General features: G+C 50.6%; 1 pseudogene; it reads right to left on the reverse strand.

Moving 5' to 3' along the window:
- Positions 1 to 1,035: 1,035 nt before the first annotated feature.
- The window catches only part of LOC140184965 (uncharacterized), a 21,750-nt pseudogene continuing 1,078 nt past the window's right edge, over positions 1,036 to 21,707 (reverse strand).

A 21,707-nucleotide genomic window follows, 5' to 3' on the forward strand; every position in this document is an offset into this window, starting at 1 on the left:
CCCACCGCCTATTAAATGCTCCCAGTGGCGTGCGTCTCAAACAGCCTCTGACAACCAAGTCCAACTTCCGACCTTCACGTGAGGCTTAGCTACTAAGCCGGGTTGGAACTGTTTCTACTGAGGAGAGATGGAGCAAAGGCGGGTTACTAGCGCCTTAAAACCAGTCGCTTCGGGTGGAAGGGGCTCGTCAGGCCGCGGTTTGGCAGCTCATCCGGGAGAAGGAAAACTCTGATCTCAGACCTCCGCTGCCTTGTGGCTGTACCCGCTCACGAGGAAGGCTTCGAGAGTGAACCCCCGAGGGAAAAACCCGGAGCTGGCACACCCAAGGCTGAGTTTAACACTGGCCAGCGATTCCTGCGACGCCGCTGGTGCCAAGCTGTATCCGTCTCTGCCGTTCCTTTGGGTTCATCAGCTGCCTGGAGAGGGAGGGCCTGCTACACGGGGCAACAGCACGCTCTCCGTATCGTACTGCCCGGGCTTGCGTATCTAGACAGCTAGGATGCAACATCCATGGTCGACCCTGACCCAACGGAGGGCCTCTCTCAGAAACAAAAAGTTTACACCATCTTAAAAGTTCTTCCCCAAGCAGTTACTTCGATTAACCATGCCAGCTAGCCACTCTACGCCATCTATTACCCCCATCACTGCGCCCTACTGTAAACATTTTAATCCGCTTTTCATAATGCTGTTTGCATTGTAAATACATGCTGGTCTTTATGGATTTATACATACTGTATTCTGCCCTACCATTCCATCATGGCTGATTTGTTATCCCTTTCAATCCCATTCTCCTGTAACCTTTACCAGTCAAGAACCTATCAACCTCTGCTTTAAGTAAACCCGGTGACTCGGCTTCCAAACACCCGCCTGCGACATTGACTTTCCACAGATTCCCCAACCCTCCGGCTGCAGAAATCGCTCCTCGTCTCTGTCCTCGAAGGACGTCCCTCTATTCCGAGGCGGCGCCCTCTGGTCCTAGACTCTCCCTCTGCAGCCAACATCCTCTCCGGATCCGCTTTCCAGACACTCCAACCTTCAGTCGGTTTCAACGCCGTGAGCGCTTAACGTCGCATTTGTCTTCTTCGCCGCCGACTCAACCTGCAAGTTAACCTTCAGGGAGTCCTGCACGAGGACTCCCAAGTCCCGCTGCACCTCTGATTTTTTAATTTGCTCCCCGTCTAGAAAACAATCTGTGACTTCACTCCTAGCAAAGTGCACGACTGTACACTTCCCAGCACTGTACTCCATCTGCCACCTCTTTGCCCATTCTCCAAACCCAAGTCCTTCTGCGGAATCCCTGTTTCCTCAACACTACCTGCCCCCTCCACCTATCTTCGTATCATCCGCAAACTTGGCCACAGAGCCATCAATTCTGCCATCCAAGTCATTGACATGTAACGTAAAACGAAGCCGTCCCAACACCGACCCCTGCGGAACACCGCTAGTCACCGGCAGCCAATCAGTAAGGGCCCCCTTTCTTCCCACCCTTTGCCTCCAGCCAATCAGCCACTGCTCCATCCGTGCTAGAATCTTTCCTGGAATAACCTGGGCCCTCGTCTTGTTCAGCAGCCTCAATTGTGGCACCTTGTCAAAGGCCTTATAGAAACCCAACACCCACTGACTCTCCTTTGTCTATCCTGCTTCCTCTCTCCTCAGAGATCTCCAACAGACTTGTCAGGGAAGATTTCCCCTGAAGAAAACCTGTCTACGGCCTACTTTCTCGAACTGTTTCTTCCCCTCTGCCCTCAGACTTCTGAATGGACAATGAACCCATGAACGCTACTTCAGTTTTTTTCCCAGTCTTTTTGCGCTATTGGTACGGAAGTTGTCCAGTCCAAGACCAAAGAAGCTGCAGAAGATCGTGAACACGGCCCAGCACATCACACAAACCAGTCTTCCGTCGGTAGACTCACTTTACAGCGCACACTGTCAGAGCAGTGCTGCCAGGATAATGAAGGACACGACCCACCCAGCTAACACACTTTTCGTCCCTCTTCCCTCCGGGAGAAGGCTCAGAAGCTTGCAGAGTCGTACGGCCAGATTTGGGAACAGCTTCTTTCCAACTGTGATAAGACTGCTGAACGGATCTGGGCCGTACCCTCCAAATATCCGGACCTGCCTCTCGTTTTTTTTTTTTGCACTACCTTACTTTCCCTTTTCTATTTTCTATTTATGATTTATAATTTAAATTTTTACTATTTACAATCAATTTGTACTCCAGGGAGCACGAAGCGCAGAATCAAATATCGCTGTAATGATTGTACGTTCTAGTATCAATTGTTTAGCGACAATAAAGTAAAGTATTCAATTTATATATCTATATTAGTTGTAATTTATAGATCTTATTACTGTTTATTGCAATGTACTGCTATCTCAAGATAACAAATTTCATGGTATATGCCCAGTCTATAAAAGCAAGGATGGAATGCTGAGGCTTTATAAAGCAATAGTGAGTCTTCACTTGGGGTATTAGATTAGATTAGATTATGAGGACACGCAGTCCTCTTTTATTGTCATTTAGTAATGCATGCATGAAGAAATGATATAATATTCTTCCAGTGTAATATCACAGAAACACAGGACAGACCAAGACAGAAAAACTGACAAAAACCACATAATTATAACATATAGTTACAACAATGCAACAATACCATAACTTGATGAAGAACAGGCCATGGGCACGGTAATAAATGTTCAAAGTCTCTCGAAAGTCCAACATCTCACGCAGACGGGAGAAGGAAGAAAACTCTCCCTGCCATGTCCGACCACAGTCCGACTCTGAGTCGTCCGAAAACTTTGAGCCTCCGACCAGCCCTCCGACACAGAGCACCGAGGACCATCTCTGCCGAGCGCTTTGATCCCAGCCTCGGTCACCAGCAGCAGGCAAAGCCGGGGATTTTGGGGCCTTCCCTCCGGAGATTCTCGATCGCACAGTAACAGCGGCAGCGAAATCAGGCATTTCAGGAATTTCTCCAGATGTTCCTCTGTGCTTTCACGTCTGTCTCCATCAAATCAGAATAGTGCACAGCCCCTAGTTAACAGATATGATATCATTTCACCGGAGAGCTGCGTCGCGCTGCCATCTGCTTCTCCTGCCTCTACGAGCAGTTTTGGGCCCCTTATCTAAGACAGGATGTGCTGAATTTGGAGAGGGTTCAAAGGAGGTTCAGAAAAGTGATCCCGCGCCTGTCGTATGGGGAGCGTTTGAGGACTCCGGGACCTGTGCTCGCTGGAATTCAGAAGAATGGTAGGGAGGGTGGTTCTCATTGAAACCTATCAAGTGTCGAAAGGCCTCGACAGGGTGGATGTGGAGAGGATGTTTCCCCTGGAGGGGGGAGTCTGGGACCAGGGGGCACAGCCTCAGAGTGGAGGGACGTCTGTTTAGAATGGAGACGAGGAGGCATTTCTACAGCCAGAGGGTAGTGAACCTGCGGAATTCATTGCCAAGTCTTTATGTATTTTCAAGGCAGACGTTGATACAGATGCTTGACCGGTCAGAGCATGAAGGGATACAGGGAGAAGGCAGGACATTGGGGCTGAGAGGGCAAATGGATCAGCTGACCAATATCGTACGTTCTCGCAGCCCTGTGTTAAACCAATTTCTGACTCTGCATAGTGCGCATGCACCGGTCGTGCACGCAGCCTGGTACAGCCGTTCCGATCAGTATTCTTACTTTCTTCTTCTTACTTTTTAACTTACCTTATTTTTTGTTTTTTTTTTCACGGTAACACGTCGAAGCTGCACCCTCTCTAACATGCTGGTAGAGAGAGTTTTATTTGGGTTTTTAGCGCTGGAAACAGTCACATCCCGACACGTGGGACAGAAGCATGGTCGCATTGTCCATTCCAGGGACCAGCTGCTTGCGCTAATGCCGGCCGGTTTAGCGAGCAGAGCGGCGGACACCCCTGCTGAAATCTGGAGGAAAACACACAGAGGATGCAGAGGGGGATCGCAAAGTCGAGGAAAGAGGACCGGGTCGCGGCAATAGAGACTTATGGAGAAGAGGAGTTCGGTGGGTAATAAAATGGACGAGTTCACGGCCCAAGCCAGGTGTCAGAGAACATTTCAGGAGCGCAGTGTTATGTGTTTCACTGGAACGGGGCTGCACGAGGACATTCCCGATCAAAATTTCTCTATGGACGGCTTCCAGACCGTTCCGGCTGACCAGAAGTGCCCTGAGAGCGGTAAGCATAAAGGATTTGGGTGCTTACTGTTCTGGTTAACAACGGATGGTGCAATCTGGGTCATATTACGATCGAGGAACGTGTTTGTAGACCGGATATTGAACTTTTTACTGTTGGACTTCGGCCACATTCCACCGTGATACAACACTTGGCGGCACGGGAGGTTGTTCCTGCCTGTGGCCATCGAATGTGCAGCTCCCCCCGTGGAGGGTCAGACACCCTGAGCCAATAGACTGGTCCTGGACTTATTTTCCATCTGGCATAGTTTGCATTTTGTTGTTTGATTGTCTGTGGTTTCTGTATTGCTATATTTACGCTCTATTCTTGGTTGGTGTGGCTGTAACGAAACCCAATTTCCCTCAGGATCAATAAAGTATATCTATCTATCTATCTATCTATTAATCCTTCTCCCACTTCCTTCCCAGTCACCTAACCTATCGAGTTCCGTCTGCGGACTTGCGTGTGAAGACACCGCACGCACTTGCCGTCCGGGTGTTTACCGGCAAGATTTATTTCTCAAGTCGATAAAGCCTGATTTCTCTTCAGCGGCTGAGTTTTCTGCTGCAAAATCAGTCCCGGAGACGGAGTAGCTTAAGGTGGGAGGGGAGAAAACGTTGGCAAGGCAGAGTGACCGGGCAATGACTGATAATTTCTTTCTGGTGGTCCCCACTGAAACGCAGCTGTTGATGTTCAGAGGAGCCAGCAGAACGAAAAAAAAACATACGGACGCGCGCACACACACACACAGAATGGAACCAGCAATACGAGCTGAATTCAAATGTTAAATCATTCACCATGTCTCTGATACTTTGGCACAGTTCCAAAGCAATTTTTGGCAATCTGTATCGGATTTCAACATTCAACAAGTAGATGTTAGTCCTCAATGTGTGCTCCTGTTTTCTACTAGCTCTTGAGGGGAGTTTCAGCCTGTCCGTGAATTCAGGAGGGATTTGACGGAAGAATACAAGGAAGAGAGCTGTTTCGATCAGATGGGTGGAAGCCCCAAGAATGGTCTGTCATGTATCTGAGGTGAAAAATCCAGGACACTTCGGGCAAGATGGGATAAAAGTAGTTGGATTCCTTTACCCCCCACCCCCCAAGGAACTGAAGCCATTACCTCTGTCACTAACATTTGAAAATGGGAAAAACAGGACATCCTGCCTCTCACAGACTGGAAAAGTGACTCTCCAACGGGATATCCCACCTCTCCCGGACTGGAGAAGAGACTCTCTCAAACTTCAAAGTAAGCATATTAACCAAGAAAGCACTGCCTACTTTGTCTCTTAGAAGTCTCTAATATACCTGTCTCTATCACATAGTCACAGTCATACTTTATTGATCCCGGGGGAAATTGGTTTTCGTTACAGTTGCACCACAAATAATAAATAGTAATAGAACTATAAATAGTTAAATAGTAATATGTAAATTATGCCAGGAAATAAGTCCAGGACCAGCCTATTGGCTCAGGGTGTCTGACCCTCCAAGGGAGGAGTTGTAAAGTTTGATGGCCACAGGCAGGAATGACTTCCTATGACGCTCTGTGCTGCATCTCGGAGGAATGAGTCTCTGGCTGAATGTACTCCTGTGCCCACCCAGTCCATTATGTAGTGGATGGGAGACATTGTCCAAGATGGCATGCAACTTAGACAGCATCCTCTTTTCAGACACCACCGTCAGAGAGTGCAGTTCCATCCCCACAACATCACTGGCCTTACGGATGAGTTTGTTGATTCTGTTGGTGTCTGCTACCCTCAGCCTGCTGCCCCAGCACAAAACAGCAAACATGATCGCACTGGCCACCACAGACTCGTAGAACATCCTCAGCATCGTCCAGCAGATGTTAAAGGACCTCAGTCTCCTCAGGAAATAGAGACGGCTCTGACTCTTCTTGTAGAGAGCCTCAGTGTTCTTTGACCAGTCCAGTTTATTGTCAATCCGTATTCCCAGATATTTGTGATCCTCCACCATGTCCACACTGACCCCCTGGATGGAAACAGGGGTCACCGGTACCTTAGCTCTCCTCAGGTCTACCACCAGCTCCTTAGTCTTCTTCACATTAAGATGCAGATAATTCTGCTCACACCATGTGACAAAGTTTCCTACAGTAGCCCTGTACTCAGCCTCATCTCTCTTGCTGATGCATCCAACTATGGCAGAGTCATCAAAACCGTGGGCAGGACATTCCAGGCACCAACCTCTCTGTAAAAAACAACTTGCCCCTCACAGCTCCTTTGAAATGGTCCCCCTCTTACCTTAAATCCATGCCCTCTGATACTCGACCTTTCAACCCTGGGAAACAGATACTCCCTGTCTACGATATCTAGGCCTCCCATTATCTTGTAAACCTCCATCAGGTCTCCCGCCAGCCTCTGCTGCTGCAGTGAAATCAGCCCAAGTCTGTCCAGCCTCTCGTGATAGCTCGCGCCCTCTGACCAGGGAGCATCCTGGTAAACTCGTCTGCAACCTCTCCAAGGAAACACAAGAGAACCAATGAAACAAAATGAACCCAGGACGGACAAACAACCAGTGTGCGGAAGACAACAAACATTGCAGAAACAAAACAAAACAAAATAATAGTGGTATTAAATCTGCAATAAATAATGAGGACATGAGGTGGAGGGTCCTTCAAAGAGAGTCCATTGTTTGTGGGAATAGTTCAGAGTTAGCGTGAATGAAGTTTTCCCCTCTGGTTCAGGAGCCTGATGGTTGAGGGGTAATCACTGTTCCTGAACCTGGTGGTGTGGGTCCTGAGGCTCATGTAACAACTTCCTGATGGTTGAGGGGGTAATAACTGTTCCTGAACCTGGTAATGTGGGTCCTGAGGATCATGTACCTCCTTCCTGATGGTTGAGGGGTAATAACTGTCCCTAAACCTGGTGGTGTGGGGTCTGAGGCTCCTGTACCTCCTTCCTGATGGTTGAGGGGTAATTACTGTTCTTGAACCTGGTGGTGTGGGTCCTGAGGCCCCTGTACCTCCTTCCTGATGGCTGAGAGGTAATAACTGTCCCTGAACCTGGTGGTGTGGGTCCTGAGGCCCCTGTACCTCCTTCCTGATGGTTGAGGGGTAATAACTGTCCCTGAACCTGGTGGTGTGGGTCTTGAGGCCCCTGTACCTCCTTCCTGATGGTTGAGGGGGTAATAACTGTTCCTGAACATGGTGGTGTGGGTCCTGAGGCTCCTGTAACTCCTTCCTGATGGTTGAGGGGTAATTACTGTTCCTGAACCTGGTGGTGTGGGTCCTGAGGCTCCTGTACCTCCTTCCTGATGGTTGAGGGGTAATAACTGTTCCTGAACCTGGTGGTGTAGGTCCTGAGGCTCCTGTACCTCCTTCCTGATGGTTGAGGGGTAATAACTGTTCCCGAACCTGGTGGTGTAGGTCCTGAGTTTCCTATACCTCCTTCCTGATGGTTGAGGGGGTAATAACTGTTCCCGAACCTGGTGGTGTGGGTCCTGAGTTTCCTATACCTCCTTCCTGATGGTTGAGGGGGTAATAACTGTTCCCGAACCTGGTGGTGTGGGTCCTGAGGCTCCTGTACCTCCTTCCTGATGGTTGAGGGGGTAATAACTGTTCCCGAACCTGGTGGTGTGGGTCCTGAGGCTCCTGTACCTCCTTCCTGATGGTTGAGGGGTAATAACTGTTCCCGAACTTGGTGGTGTGGGTCCTGAGGCTCCTGTACCTCCTTCCTGATGGTTGAGGGGTAATAACTGTTCCCGAACCTGGTGGTGTGGGTCCTGAGGCTCCTGTACCTCCTTCCTGATGGTTGAGGGGCTAATAACTGTTCCCGAACCTGGTGGTGTGGGTCCTGAGGCTCCTGTACCTCCTTCCTGATGGTTGAGGGGGTAATAACTGTTCCCGAACCTGGTGGTGTGGGTCCTGAGGCTCCTGTACCTCCTTCCTGATGGTTGAGGGGGTAATAACTGTTCCCAAACCTGGTGGTATGGGTCCTGAGGCTCCTGTACCTCCTTCCTGATGGTTGAGGGGTAATAACTGTTCCTGAACCTGGTGGTGTGGGTCCTGAGGCTCATATACCTCCTTCCAGATGGTTGAGGGGGTAATAACTGTTCCTGAACCTGGTGGTGTGGGTCCTGAGTTTCCTGTACCTCCTTCCTGATGGTTGAGGGGGTAATAACTGTTCCCGAACCTGGTGGTGTGGGTCCTGAGGCTCCTGTACCTCCTTCCTGATGGTTGAGGGGGTAATAACTGTTCCCGAACCTGGTGGTGTGGGTCCTGAGGCTCCTGTACCTCCTTCCTGATGGTTGAAGGGTAATAACTGTTCCCGAACCTGGTGGTGTGGGTCCTGAGGCTCCTGTACCTCCTTCCTGATGGTTGAGGGGTAATAACTGTTCCCGAACCTGGTGGTCTGGGGTCTGAGGCTCCTGTACCTCCTTCCTGATGGTTGAGGGGTAATAACTGTTCCCGAACCTGGTGGTGTGGGGTCTGAGGCTCCTGTACCTCCTTCCTGATGGTTGAGGGGTAATAACTGTTCCTGAACCTGGTGGTGTGGGGTCTGAGGCTCCTGTACCTCCTTCCTGATGGCTGGGGGTAATAACTGTCCCTGAACCTGGTGGTGTGGGTCCTGAGTCTCCTGTACCTCCTTCCTGATGGTTGAGGGAGTATTAACTGTCCCTGAATCTGGTGGTGTGGGTCCTGAGTCTCCTGTACCTCCTTCCTGATGGTTGAGGGGTAATAACTGTCCCTGAACATGGTGGTGTGGGTCCTGAGGCTCCTGTACCTCCTTCCTGATGGTTGAGGGGTACTAACTGTTCCTGAACCTGGTGGTGTAGGTCCTGAGGCTCCTGTACCTCCCTCCTGATGGTTGAGGGGTACTAACTGTTCCTGAACCTGGTGGTGTAGGTCCTGAGGCTCCTGTACCTCCTTCCTGATGGTTGAGGGGCTAATAAGTGTTCCTGAACCTGGTGGTGTGGGTCCTGAGGCTCATGTACCTCCGTCCTGATGGTTGAGGGGGTAATAACTGTTCCTGAACCTGGTGGTGTGGGTCCTGAGTCTCCTGTACCTCCTTCCTGATGGTTGAGGGGGTAATAACTGTTCCTGAACCTGGTGGTGTGGGTCCTGAGGCTCCTGTACCTCCTTCCTGATGGTTGAGGGGGTAATAACTGTTCCTGAACCTGGTGGTGTGGGTCCTGAGGCTCCTGTACCTCCTTCCTGATGGTTGAGGGGTAATAACTGTACCTGAACCTGGTGCTGTGGGTCCTGAGGCTCCTGTACCTCCTTCCTGATGGTTGAGGGGTGATAACTGTTCCTGAACCTGGTGGTGTGGGTCCTGAGGCTCCCGTACCTCCTTCCCGATGGCAACACCGAGAGGAGATCGTGTCCTGGGTGGCAGGGGAATTGGCGATGGCAGCCGCTTTCCCGCGATAGATCTCTGTGGCGACGTGCTCAGTGGTGGGCAAGGGCCTTACCCCTGACGGACTGAGCCGTATCTCCAACTATTATGTTGGCCTTTCTGCAATTTCAGCACAGTCTCCTCAGCCCAGCCGCTTGCTGCTGGGAGCAGGTTTGGTCGACATAGAATCTACTTGAGCCTGCTCCTGCCTCTTCCCAGCCGTCCTTCCCTCCCTGCACCCACCCGCCCCCCCAGGCTCCTCTCGGCTCCCCATAATTACATAAGTAGCATTGATTTTATTTAGAGATAGAGCGCGGAACAGGCCTCTCCGGCCCTTCGAGCCACACCGCCCAGCGACCCCCCCCCCCCCCGTTTTAACTCCCCTAGCCTAATCACAGGACGATTTACAACGATCAAACTACCCCACCAACCGGTACGCCTCTGGACTGTGCGTGAGGAAACCGGAGAGCCCGGAGGAATCCCGCGGGTGAGTGATTTCGCTGACTCCGTGCCGAGGATGCCAGAAATCAACTCCGAACTCCCACTCCCTGAGCTGTAACCAGACCATCAGATGTAAGGGGGCAGAAGTGGCCATTCGGCCCATCGAATCTGCTCCGCCATTCAACCATGGGCCTATCCACTTCATTCAGTCATCACTCCCCCCCCAACTCCCCTGCTTTCTCCCCATCACCCTTTGATGCCCCAGCTATTCAGGAACCTGCCTATCCCTGCCTTGAATGCACCCAGTGACTTGGCCTCCACAGCCGCTCGTGGCAACAAGTTCCACAGATTACTCTGACTAAAGTAATTTTTCCACATCTCCGTTCTAAACGGACGTCCTTCGATCCTGAAGTCATGTCCCCTTGTCCTAGACTCCCCTACCAAGGGAAATAACTTCGCCATATCTAATCTGTTCAGGCCTTATAACATTCGGAATGTTTCCATGAGATTCCCCTCATTCTCCTGAACTCCAGGGAATACAGCCCAGGAGCTGCCAGACGTTCCTCGCATGGTAACCCTTTCATCCCTGGAATCATTCCCGTGAATCTTCTCTAGACGCTCTCCGATGTCAGTGAATCCTTCCGCAAATAAGGAGCCCCCAAGCTGCACGCGATACTCCCAAGCGTGGTCTGGCGAATGCCTTACGGAGCCTCAGCATCACGTCCTGGCTATCCCGGTACGTCTTTGGACTGTGGGAGGAAAGCGGAGTGCTCAGAGTACACCAGAACGCTGCCCAGGGGAGGCCACACAAGTTCCTCATCGACGGCGCCAGAATGGAAGTCCAAACCCCAGACCTTTAACTGCGTTGCCGTGACACCCACAAATGTTGGCGACTTCCTGCTTCATTACTAACTCCTCAATAGGTTTGAGAGAGTACAGAGAAATTTTGCAAGGATACTGCCGGGACTCAGGGGACCAGGGTTACAGGGAAAGGTTGAGCAGGCTCCTAATTCCCACCGCTCTGAGGCCAGAGCGATTTCTTCAGGGTGCTGAGCACATCATGGGACAGCGTGGTAACAAAACAAAAAAGATTCCAGATTCAAGATTGTTCGATGCTATTTCCAGTTCACAATCGTAAAGGAGAATGAAATAGTTGTTACTTCATATCCCATGTAGCCCCCCCACAAAAAAAACACAATAAGATAAAGAGCACAATAAAAAAAAATTTAAAACCCAAGTCAAGTAAGCTTATTGTCATTTAACTACATACAGTGTGTGGGCACATGGCCAGGTGGTTAAGGCATTGGACTAGCGACCCGAAGGTTGTGAGTTCGAGCCCCAGCCGAGGCAGAGTGTTGTGTCCTTGAGCAAGGCACTTAACCACACATTGCTCTGCGACGACTCTGGTGCCAAGCTCTATGGGTCCTAGTGCCCTTCCCTTGGACAACATCGGTGTCGTGGAGAGGGGAGACTTGCAGCATGGGCAACTGCCGGTCTTCAATACAACCTTGCCCAGGCCTGCGCCCTGGAGAGTGAAGACTTTCCAGGCGCGGATCCAAGGTCTCGCAAGACTAACGGATGCCTTTAAGCTACATACATGTGTATAATGTATATAGAAATGAGGTAACGCAATCATAAGTTGGAACAATTTGATTCATACTGGGAAAAATGGTTTAACTACATAACACCTCATTTTATTCTCACAAATCAATGAATATGTTGTAAAAAAAAGAGATCACTCCCTACTTTGTACAAAGCTTTTTTCTTTCGATTGTTCTTTCTTTCCTCTCCTTTCTATAAGTGTATACCTCAGATAAATATTATGTGGAGTTTTGTGACAAATATGACTATATGATATATATGTACAGTATCTGAAATACATCTTATGGAAAGTTTTGTTTGATGATGAAATTCAATAAAAAATAAATTACAAAAAAAAGGAGAAATGAGGTAACATTTCTCCGAACCAGGGTGTAAAGCACATTATTACACATAACGCACGATCACTCATGGCAGTAGGGATAAAATCTACAGATGAATCACTCATAAATAACAAACTAAAGTGCATTAATATTAAATATTGTCAGGGACAGAACAGATTAACCAGTGACACTTCAAATACGACGCAACAGGGAGTTCAGAAGCCCCACGGCCTAAGGGAAGAAACTGTTTCTCATTCTAATTTTAAAAACACAATAAATTTAAACACATAAATATATCAATGCATGTTTAAATATATACATTTAAAAATAAATGTGCCTTTAATTGTATGTATATATATAGTGGTTGGCGTCCGTCTGTCTGGAAGGACAATGGGTGATGACCATCATCACAAGCCTGGGCGGAAGGTACGGAGATCCTGAGATGCCCCAGTCGTCAAGATCCCCCTCTCGGCCTCACTGGTGTGGCCCAAAGGAAAGCTTATGAAGCAATACGTTTGTCACCAGCTCGGCTGCAGGAGCTGCCGGGAGGATGTTCAATGACATCAGGAGGCTCCACTCCGGATTTGCTGTCTGGGTTTAACTCCCGTAGACCTTCGTCTCTCCCCCGAGGCTGCCCGCAAGGCGGTGGGGGCTATTTACCCGTAGCCGGGGATCTGGTTCACGAGCACCGGGGGGTGTCCACACGCCAGTGGGCCTGCGTGCTATGTCGTGCAGGGGCCGGACCTCCTCCCTGTCCCCTGTAGTTCAGCCTGAGTCCGAGAGGAGTTCAGTTTCCGTGTGTGTGTCGCCAGCGAGGAGGCGCTACACGAGGCTTGCTGTCCGAGAGGCTGTGTACTGGCAGGGAGAGACTGACACGTTCAGCTCCCCTTTTCCCGAGACGGCGAGACAGCGGCGGCAGCTGAAAGTGAGAGACAAGCACTGCCCACTACACCGCCACGCTAGATGTGTCACAGCAACCCTTTTGACACACAATTATGTATATATGCATTGATTGTATGCCCATAAAGTGATGCTGAGCTGCTTGGGGAAATGAACTGTTTTTGAGTCTGGTGGGTCCTGGTGTGGACGCTACGTAGCCTCCTCCCCGATGGGAGTGGGACAGACAGTCAGTGAGCAGGGTGGGTGGGACCCTTCACGGTCCTGGTGTGGATGCTACGTAGCCTCCTCCCCGATGGGAGTGGGACAGACAGTCCGTGAGCAGGGTGGGTGGGATCCTTCACGATCCTGGTGTGGATGCTACGTAGCCTCCTCCCCGATGGGAGTGGGACGGACAGTCCGTGAGCAGGGTGGGTGGGATCCCTCACGGTCCTGGTGTGGGTGCTACGTAACCTCCTCCCCGATGGGAGTGGGACAGACAGTCCGTGAGCAGGGTGGGTGGGATCCTTCACGGTCCTGGTGTGGATGCTACGTAGCCTCCTCCCCGATGGGAGTGGGACAGACAGTCTGTGAGCAGGGTGGGTGGGATCCTTCACGGTCCTGGTGTGGATGCTACGTAGCCTCCTCCACGATAGGAGTGGGACAGACAGTCCGTGAGCAGGGTGGGTGGGTTCCTCACGGTCCTGGTGTGGACGCTACGTAACCTCCTCCCCGATGGGAGTGGGACAGACAGTCCGTGAGCAGGGTGGGTGGGATCCTTCACGGTCCTGGTGTGGGTGCTACGTAGATGTGCAAAGCCCAGCTCTCTTCAGCCTCCTCAGAAAGTAGAGGCGTTAATAGAGGAATAATTTGTTAACAGGATTCAGTCTCCATCATTTCAATTAACGTCACTATGACAACAAGTATCTACATTTTCTAATTTGAAGCTTAAAGTACACTGATTATCAATGTATGTACTGTCATCAAAATGGTCGTCATGATGCATCTGGTGTGGTGGTGTAGAGGGTAGTGCTTGTCGCTCTCACTTTCAGCCTCCGCCGCTGTCTAGCTGTCTCGGGAAAAGGAGAGCTGAAGGTGTCAGTCTCTCCCTGCCAGTACACAGCCTCTCGGACAGCAAGCCTCGTGTAGCGCCTCCTCGCTGGTGACACACACACGGAAACTGAACTCCTCTCGGACTCGGGCTGAACTACAGGGGACGGGGAGGAGGTCCGGCCCCTGCACGACGTAGCACGCAGGCCCACCGGCGTGTGGCCACCCCCCGGTGCCCGTGAACCAGATCCCCGGCTACGGGTAAGTAGCCCCCACCGCCTTGCGGGCAGCCTCGGGGGAGAGACGGAGGTCTACGGGAGTTAAACCCAGACAGCAAATCCGGAGTGGAGCCCCTGATGTCATTGAACATCCTCCCGGCAGCTCCTGCAGCCGAGCTGGTGACAAACGTATTGCTTCATAAGCTTTCCTTCGGGCTGCACCGGTGAGGCCGAGAGGGGGATCTTGACGACTGGGGCATCTCAGGATCTCCGTACCTTCTGCCCAGGCTTGTGATGATGGCGATCGTCACCCATTGTCCTTCCAGACAGACGGACGGATGCCAACCAACCACTGGATACTGGATAAAGGAGGCATCAGTCAGGGTCGTGTCCCAGCTGTCTCGAAACACAAGCCCGGGCAGTACGATGTGGAGAGCGAGCTGTTGCCCCGTGTAGCAGGCTCCCCCTCTCCACGCAGCTGATGAACCCAAAGGAACGGCAGAGACCCGATACAGTTTGGTACCAGCGGCGTTGCAGGATTTGCCAGTCAGCGTCGGACTGCCTCAGGGACTCCAGCTCCGGACTTTTCCCTCCGGGTTCACTCCCGAAGCCTTCCTCGTGAGCGGGTACAGCCACAAGGCAGCGGAGGTTTGAGATCAGAGTTTTCCCTCTCCGAGATGAGCTGCCAACCGCGGCCTGATGAGCCCCATCTGCCCGGACCGGCTGGTTTTGAGGTGCCAGTAAGCCACACTTGCCCTCTTCTCCTGTCAGTAGAAACGGTTCCGCCGGGTTTAGTCGCTGAGCCTCATGTGAAGGCCGGGAGCTGGACTTGTTTGTCAGAGGCTATTTGAGGCGCATGCCATTGGGAGCGTTTAATAGGTAGTGGGAGCTCGTCCCCATTACCCAACTCCCGGCTGTAACAACCTTAAGGAAATTGTATACTTGAGATTCCTAGTCTTACAAGCAGCCAGAATGCAACGAAACACAATACAAACCATTAAAAAATTCTCCACACGACAGAGGGCAGCCTAGTACCCGAAATGCGGGAAAAAAAGAACAAATCACGCCAACAACGAAAACGTTAACAGATTACACAGGGAACCAGAGGCGCAGAACTTGTCGGCTGTGGAGTCAGTTCGGCGCTGTGGCGAGCGAGGCCAATTCAGGAGCCCGGAGTCTCCAGAGCATCGACTGCTCCCGAACCTGGCAGTGTGGGGCCCAAGACTCCCAGCCGATGGCAGTAGCGCGAAGAGAGGGAGACCAGTCAAACGCAGGCAGGCGTCGCTGAGTGCCTGACCGTTTCCCGCCCGCGTCCTCGGCGATTTTAATCGTGCACGGCGCCTCGACGAGCCGACGGCGGGCTTGCCCTCCGCTGTCAGTCCTCGACGCAGCGTCAGAGGCTCAAAGGTCCAAAGGCTCGCTCATTATCAAAGCATTTGTCTATATACAACTCTGAAATTCGGCTTCTCCAGATAGCCACGAAACACAGAAAGAATGTGGAAGTCGTACAGAGAGAAACATCAAACGTAACCCCCCCATCAAAAAAGAGTAGCATCCCAATCATCAGACCTCCCACCCCCAATGCACAAAACAGAACAGGGACATCGACCCCCCCCCCCACCGTACAAAAACAAGCCCTCCCCCGGACAGAATATCAACCTGCAAACACCCTCCCCTGTCACAACAAGACAGAAAAAGGACAGGCAATAAGAACAGAGGATATAAAAACTCCCTCAGCTCCAGCCATACCTGCACTCTTCACCTCACCCGGAACTTCACAAGCTCACCAGATGGTTTATTCGGTTGAAAGGCACTCCTGAAAGATCGACTAAATTCAGAGACACGACAAATCCCACAGTCATCGGAATTTCATCCAAGTAGTAGAACTTGGCGGCCTCCCAGAGGACCTTCTGCCATTCATTAAAGCCTGCTTTTCGAACAGACAAATGGTATTTTACGCACCGTCCTTTTCCACAGGTTCCGAATTTTCACTCTTGCCAAAGTAAACATGGCTTAATATTGAAAGTATTTGCCTGGTATTTTGAGGAGAGCTGAGCCTCATGCTAAAAATATGAAGAGTGTTTTGGTTAAAATTAAAATGTGAAATTTGAAGCTCAAAGTTCAAGTAAATTTTATTATCGAAGTAGATAAATGCCAACATGAGCAGCCCTGAGATTAATTTGCTTGTGGGCGTACTCAGTAAATCTCATGATTAAGAAGTGTTCAAAGTTTATGGTAAATTCATGATCAACGTACATCTACGTCACCATATACAACCCTAAGATTTGTTTTCTTGTGGGCGTTCACAGAAGATGCAAACAAACGCGGCACGATCAATGAAAAACTGCGTACAAAGACGGACCAACAACTGACCTGCAAAAGACAACAAATTGTCCAACTACAAAAGAAAAAGAAAAACAAATTCCAGTAATAAAGATTGAGGACATGAGCTGTGGAGTGCTTGTAATGTAACGGAGTCTTTAGGTTGTGGAATCTGTACGGTGTTGAGGTGAGTGAAGTTATCCAAACTGGTTCAGGAGCCTAATGGTTGAGGGGTAATAACTGTTCCTGAACCTGGTGGTGTGGAACCTGAGGCTTCTGTACCTCCTTCCTGATGGTTGAGGGGTAATAACTGTTCCTGAACCTGGTGGTGTGGGTTCTGAGGCTCCTGTACCTCCTTCCTGATGGTTGAGGGGTAATAACTGTTCCTGAACCTGGTGGTGTGGGACCTGAGGCTCCTGTACCTCCTTCCTGATGGTTGAGGGGTAATAACTGTTCCTGAACCTGGTGCTGTGGGTCCTGAGGCTCCTGTACCTCCTCCCTGATGATTGAGGGGTAATAACTGTTCCTGAACCTGATGGTATGGGTCCTGAGGCTCCTGTACATCCTTCCCGATGGTTGAGGGGTAATAACTGTTTCTGAACCTGGTGCTGTGGGTCCTGAGGCTCCTGTGCCTCCTTCCTGATGGTTGAGGGGTAATAACTGTTTCTGAACCTGGTGCTGTGGGTCCTGGGGCTCCTGTACCTCCTTCCTGATGGCTGAGGGGTAATAACTGTCCCTGAACCTGGTGGTGTGGGTCCTGAGGCTCCTGTACCTCCTTCCTGATGGTTGAGGGGGTAATAACTGTTCCTGAACCTGGTGGTGTGGGTCCTGAGGCTCCTGTACCTCCTTCCTGATGGTTGAGGGGTAATAACTGTCCCTGAACCTGTTTCAGAAGCTGTGGGACCTCCTTCCTGATGTCAGCAGCGAGAAGAGAGCACAGCCTGGATTCCAAAGGAATCTTCTGAGGTTTTTTTTCCCCAGTGAAACCTTGTTTCCCTGTGTAAGTTTATGATTGATTACCCTACAGTCTGATTATAATCCAATTAATAAACTGTAGGTGCCCAATTAGCCCATTATCAGACTATTAGAGACTGGTGTCTACAGAACATGACAAAATGCTTGCTAAATGGGAAATGTAATTAGATACACCATAATTGTATAATTTAGTGAAATATAATAAATAACCAGGTAGAGTTTCCTTAAGTTTGTCAGAGCCTGGGTGTCAGGGTCTTGCAGAGATCAGCTGCCACTATCTACTAAATTTTCCCAATGGCCTGCGCCTCAAACAGCCTCTGACAGCCAAGTCCAGCATCTAGGCCTTCATGTGCATCTTAACTACGAAGGCCGGTGGGGCAGATACTACTGACAGGAGGAGGGGCAAAGCTGGGTTAAAACCAGTTGCTCCGGGCAGACGAGGCTTGTCAGGTGGCGGTTGGCAGCTCATCTCGGAGAAGGAAAACTCTGATCTCAAACCTCCGCTGCCTCGCGGCTGTACCCGCTCACGGGGGAAGGCTTTGGGAGTGAACCCTGAGGGAAAAATTCCAGAGCTGGGGTCCCTGAGGCAGTCCGACGTTGAGTTCAACGCTGACTGGCAACTCCTGGTGCCAAACTGTATCAGGTCTCTGCCGTTCCTTTGGGTTAATCAGCTGCGTGGAGAGGGGGAGCCTGTTACACGGGGCAACAGCTTGCTCTCCGTATCGTACTGCCCTGGTTTGCGTATCACATAAAGACTGCTAGTCCACCCCATAAGACCATAAGACAAAGGAGCAGAACTAGGCCATCCAATCATGGCTGATCCTATTTCTCTATCTCCTCCTCAACCCCAGTTCCTGGCCTTCTCCCCGTAACCTTTGATACCGTGACCAATCAAGAACCTATCAAACTCTACCTTAAGTACACCCAACGACCCCCCCCCCGGCCTCCACAGCTGCCTGTGGCAACAAATTCCACAAATTCACCACCCTCTGGTGAAAGAAATTCCTTTGAATCCCTGTTTTGAAAGGGCGCCCCTCTATCCTGAGGCTGTGCCCTCTTGTCCTAGACTCCCCCACCATGGGACGCATCCTTTCCACATCTACTCTGTCTGGGCCTTTCAACATTCAAAAGGTTTCAATGAGATCCCCCCTCACTCTTCTGAATTCCAGCGAGTACAGATCCAGACCAACGGAGGGCCTCAAGGCAGGTGGTCAATTAATCCTTGATCAGATTTACCTGATCCTTGTGACAGGTTTGATTTGACAAAGAACCTTAAACATGTGAAATAAGCTGTGCAATCCAGAACAAGATCAATTCATCGGATTGACGACTTGCTTATATCAGCATCCCACCAAATCAAAGCAAAAATTCAGTCACTTTCAAGTTTAATTATCATTCAACTATACATGAATGCAGCCGTACGAAACAGCGTTTCTCTGGGGCCAAGGTACCAAACATACACCGCACATCCAAAATAACAAGTTAAAAACAAGAAAAGTCACACAAAAAAATAAACCCATGTATAGCCCCAATCCCCAAGCAATATGGCCCAGTGGGCGCAGTTACCGGCAGTGCGCAGACAAACATAAGCACGCTTTCCAGCCGGTCATTTCACCGTTCGAACACCAGAGGGCAGCACTGATGGGAGAGGCCAGACGCCAAACTGAGCACGGACGCCACGCTGCACCGCCTCCGACGTCTCTTCACATGGACTGCAGCAGCAGGCAAGCCCGTGACTTGAGGCCTAGTCGTCACAAGAACCGAGGCCACGCAGCTCCCCCGGCACCGCCAGCCATCTGCTGCACCACCAAACAAGGGGACCAGGCCTACGACATCTTACACTTTTAGATTACACAAATGGTTACTGCTTGATTTTAAAGATGATCGGTCACTCATGGAAAACTAGTGCGAGTGGAAAAGGAGCCAATGTTTAGCTGATTGAAGGGGTGAGCCAGAATTAAAGATCAAGGTCTGAATGCGGAAGGCGAGGGATGAAGGGGCGTTTGGATCACTGCTCCACGAGGTTCACTCTCTCACACTGAACTGTCTCCGTGACTGTGGCCTGCAGACATCGGGATCCTGTTCCGGTTTCACTCCCTCACACTGAACTGTCTCTGTGACTGTGGCCTGCAGGCATCGGGATCCTGGTCCCGTTTCACTCTCTCACACTGAACTGTCTCCGTGACTGTGGCCTGCAGACATCAGGATCACTGCTCCACAAGGTTCACTCTGTGAGCACTGAATTGTCTCCATGACTGTGGCCTGCAGCCATTGGGTTCCTGGTCCGGTTTCACTCTCTCACACTGAACTGTCTCTGTGACTGTGGTCTGCAGACATTGTGATCCTGGTCCGGTTTCACTCTCTCACACTGAACTGTCTCCGTGACTGTGGGCTGCAGACATCGGGATCCTGGTCCGGTTTCACTCTCTCACACTGAACTGTCTCCGTGACTGTGGCCTGCAGACATCGGGATCCTGGTCCGGTTTCACTCTCTCACACTGAACTGTCTCCATGACTGTGGTCTGCAGCCATTGGGATCCTGGTCCGGTTTCACTCTCTCACACTGAACTGTCTCCGTGACTGTGGCCTGCAGACATCGGGATCCTGGTCCGGTTTCACTCTCTCAGCACTGAACTGTCTCCGTGACTGTGGCCTGCAGACATTGGGATCCTGGTCCGGTTTCACTCTCTCACACTGAACTGTCTCCGTGACTGTGGGCTGCAGACATCGGGATCCTGGTCCGGTTTCACTCTCTCAGCACTGAACTGTCTCCGTGACTGTGGCCTGCAGACATAGGGATCCTGGTCCGGTTTCACCCTGTCACACTGAACTGTCTCCGTGACTGTGGCCTGCAGACATCGGGATCATGGTCCAGTTTCACTCTCTCACACTGTACTGTCTCCGTGACTGTGGCCTGCAGACATCAGGATCCTGGTCCGGTTTCACTCTCTGACACTGAACTGTCTCCGTGACTGTGGCCTGCAGACATCGGGATCACTGCTCCACGAGGTTCACCCCCTCACACTGAACTGTCTCCGTGACTGTGGTCTGCAGACATCGGGATCACTGCTCCACGAGGTTCACCCCCTCACACTGAACTGTCTCCGTGACTGTGACCTCACCTTTGGAGACTCAGTGTTTCATGCTCTGCGTGATATTTGTTGACAAGATTTGTTTTTTTTTGCACATTGTGTGTTTGATGGTCTTTGACATGTGAGTTTTTTTAAATGAGCTTCGTTTCTGTGGCTGCCTGCAAAATGACAAATCTGCGGGTTGTATCAAAGCATACATATTTCGATAATAAACGTACTTTTGAACTTTGAAATCGCTCAGGCACCCCTAAAGTGATGAATTTCCACCTTCAAGGTGAATGTCTGACCCCGAGGGAATAATCCGGAGCTGGAGTCCCTGAGGCAGTCTGACGTTGAGTTCAACGCCGACTGGCAACTCCTGGTGCCAAACTGTATCGGTCTGTGCCGTTCCTTTGGGTTGATCAGCTGCGTGGAGAGGGGGAGCCTACGACACGGGGCAACAGCTCACTCTCCGTATAGTACTGCCCGGGCTTGGGTAACTGGTCGCCACTACCTGACCAACGGAGGGCCTCAGATATATATAGATTTACTTTGAACTTTGAAGCTCCAGATTCTGGAGCCTTCTGCGAGTGGCACGTCCAAATGCAAATTCGATTTCAAGTTCATTATTATGGGAAAATGCTTCATTCAAACAAGGGATTCTGCAGTTGCAGGAAATCCAGAGCAACACACACACACACACACACACACACACACACACACACACACCACATAAATACACACACACCCACACACACACACATACCAAATAAGTACACACACACACACACACACACACACACACACACACACACACACCCCACATAAATACACACACACCCACACACACACACACACATACCAAATAAATACACACACACAGACACACACACACACACACACACACACACACAAACACACATACACACACACGCACACACACTCACCACATAAATACACACACACACACACACACACACACAAACACACATACACACACACACACACGCACACACACACACACACACACACACACACACACACACACACACATACCACATAAATACACACACACCCACACACACACACAGACCCACACACACACACACACAGACACACACACACACACACACACACACACACACACACACACACACACACAACGCTGGAGGAATTCAGCAGGTCAGGCAGCATTTATGGAAATGAATAAACAGCCAACATTTAATTCCGAGACCCTTCTTTGGGACTGAGAAGGAAGGGGGAAAATGTCAGAATAAAAAGGTGAGGGGAGGGGAAGGAAGA

Source organism: Mobula birostris, chromosome 20 (assembly GCF_030028105.1).
Source record: "Mobula birostris isolate sMobBir1 chromosome 20, sMobBir1.hap1, whole genome shotgun sequence".
NCBI classification, from domain to species: domain Eukaryota; kingdom Metazoa; phylum Chordata; class Chondrichthyes; order Myliobatiformes; family Myliobatidae; genus Mobula; species Mobula birostris.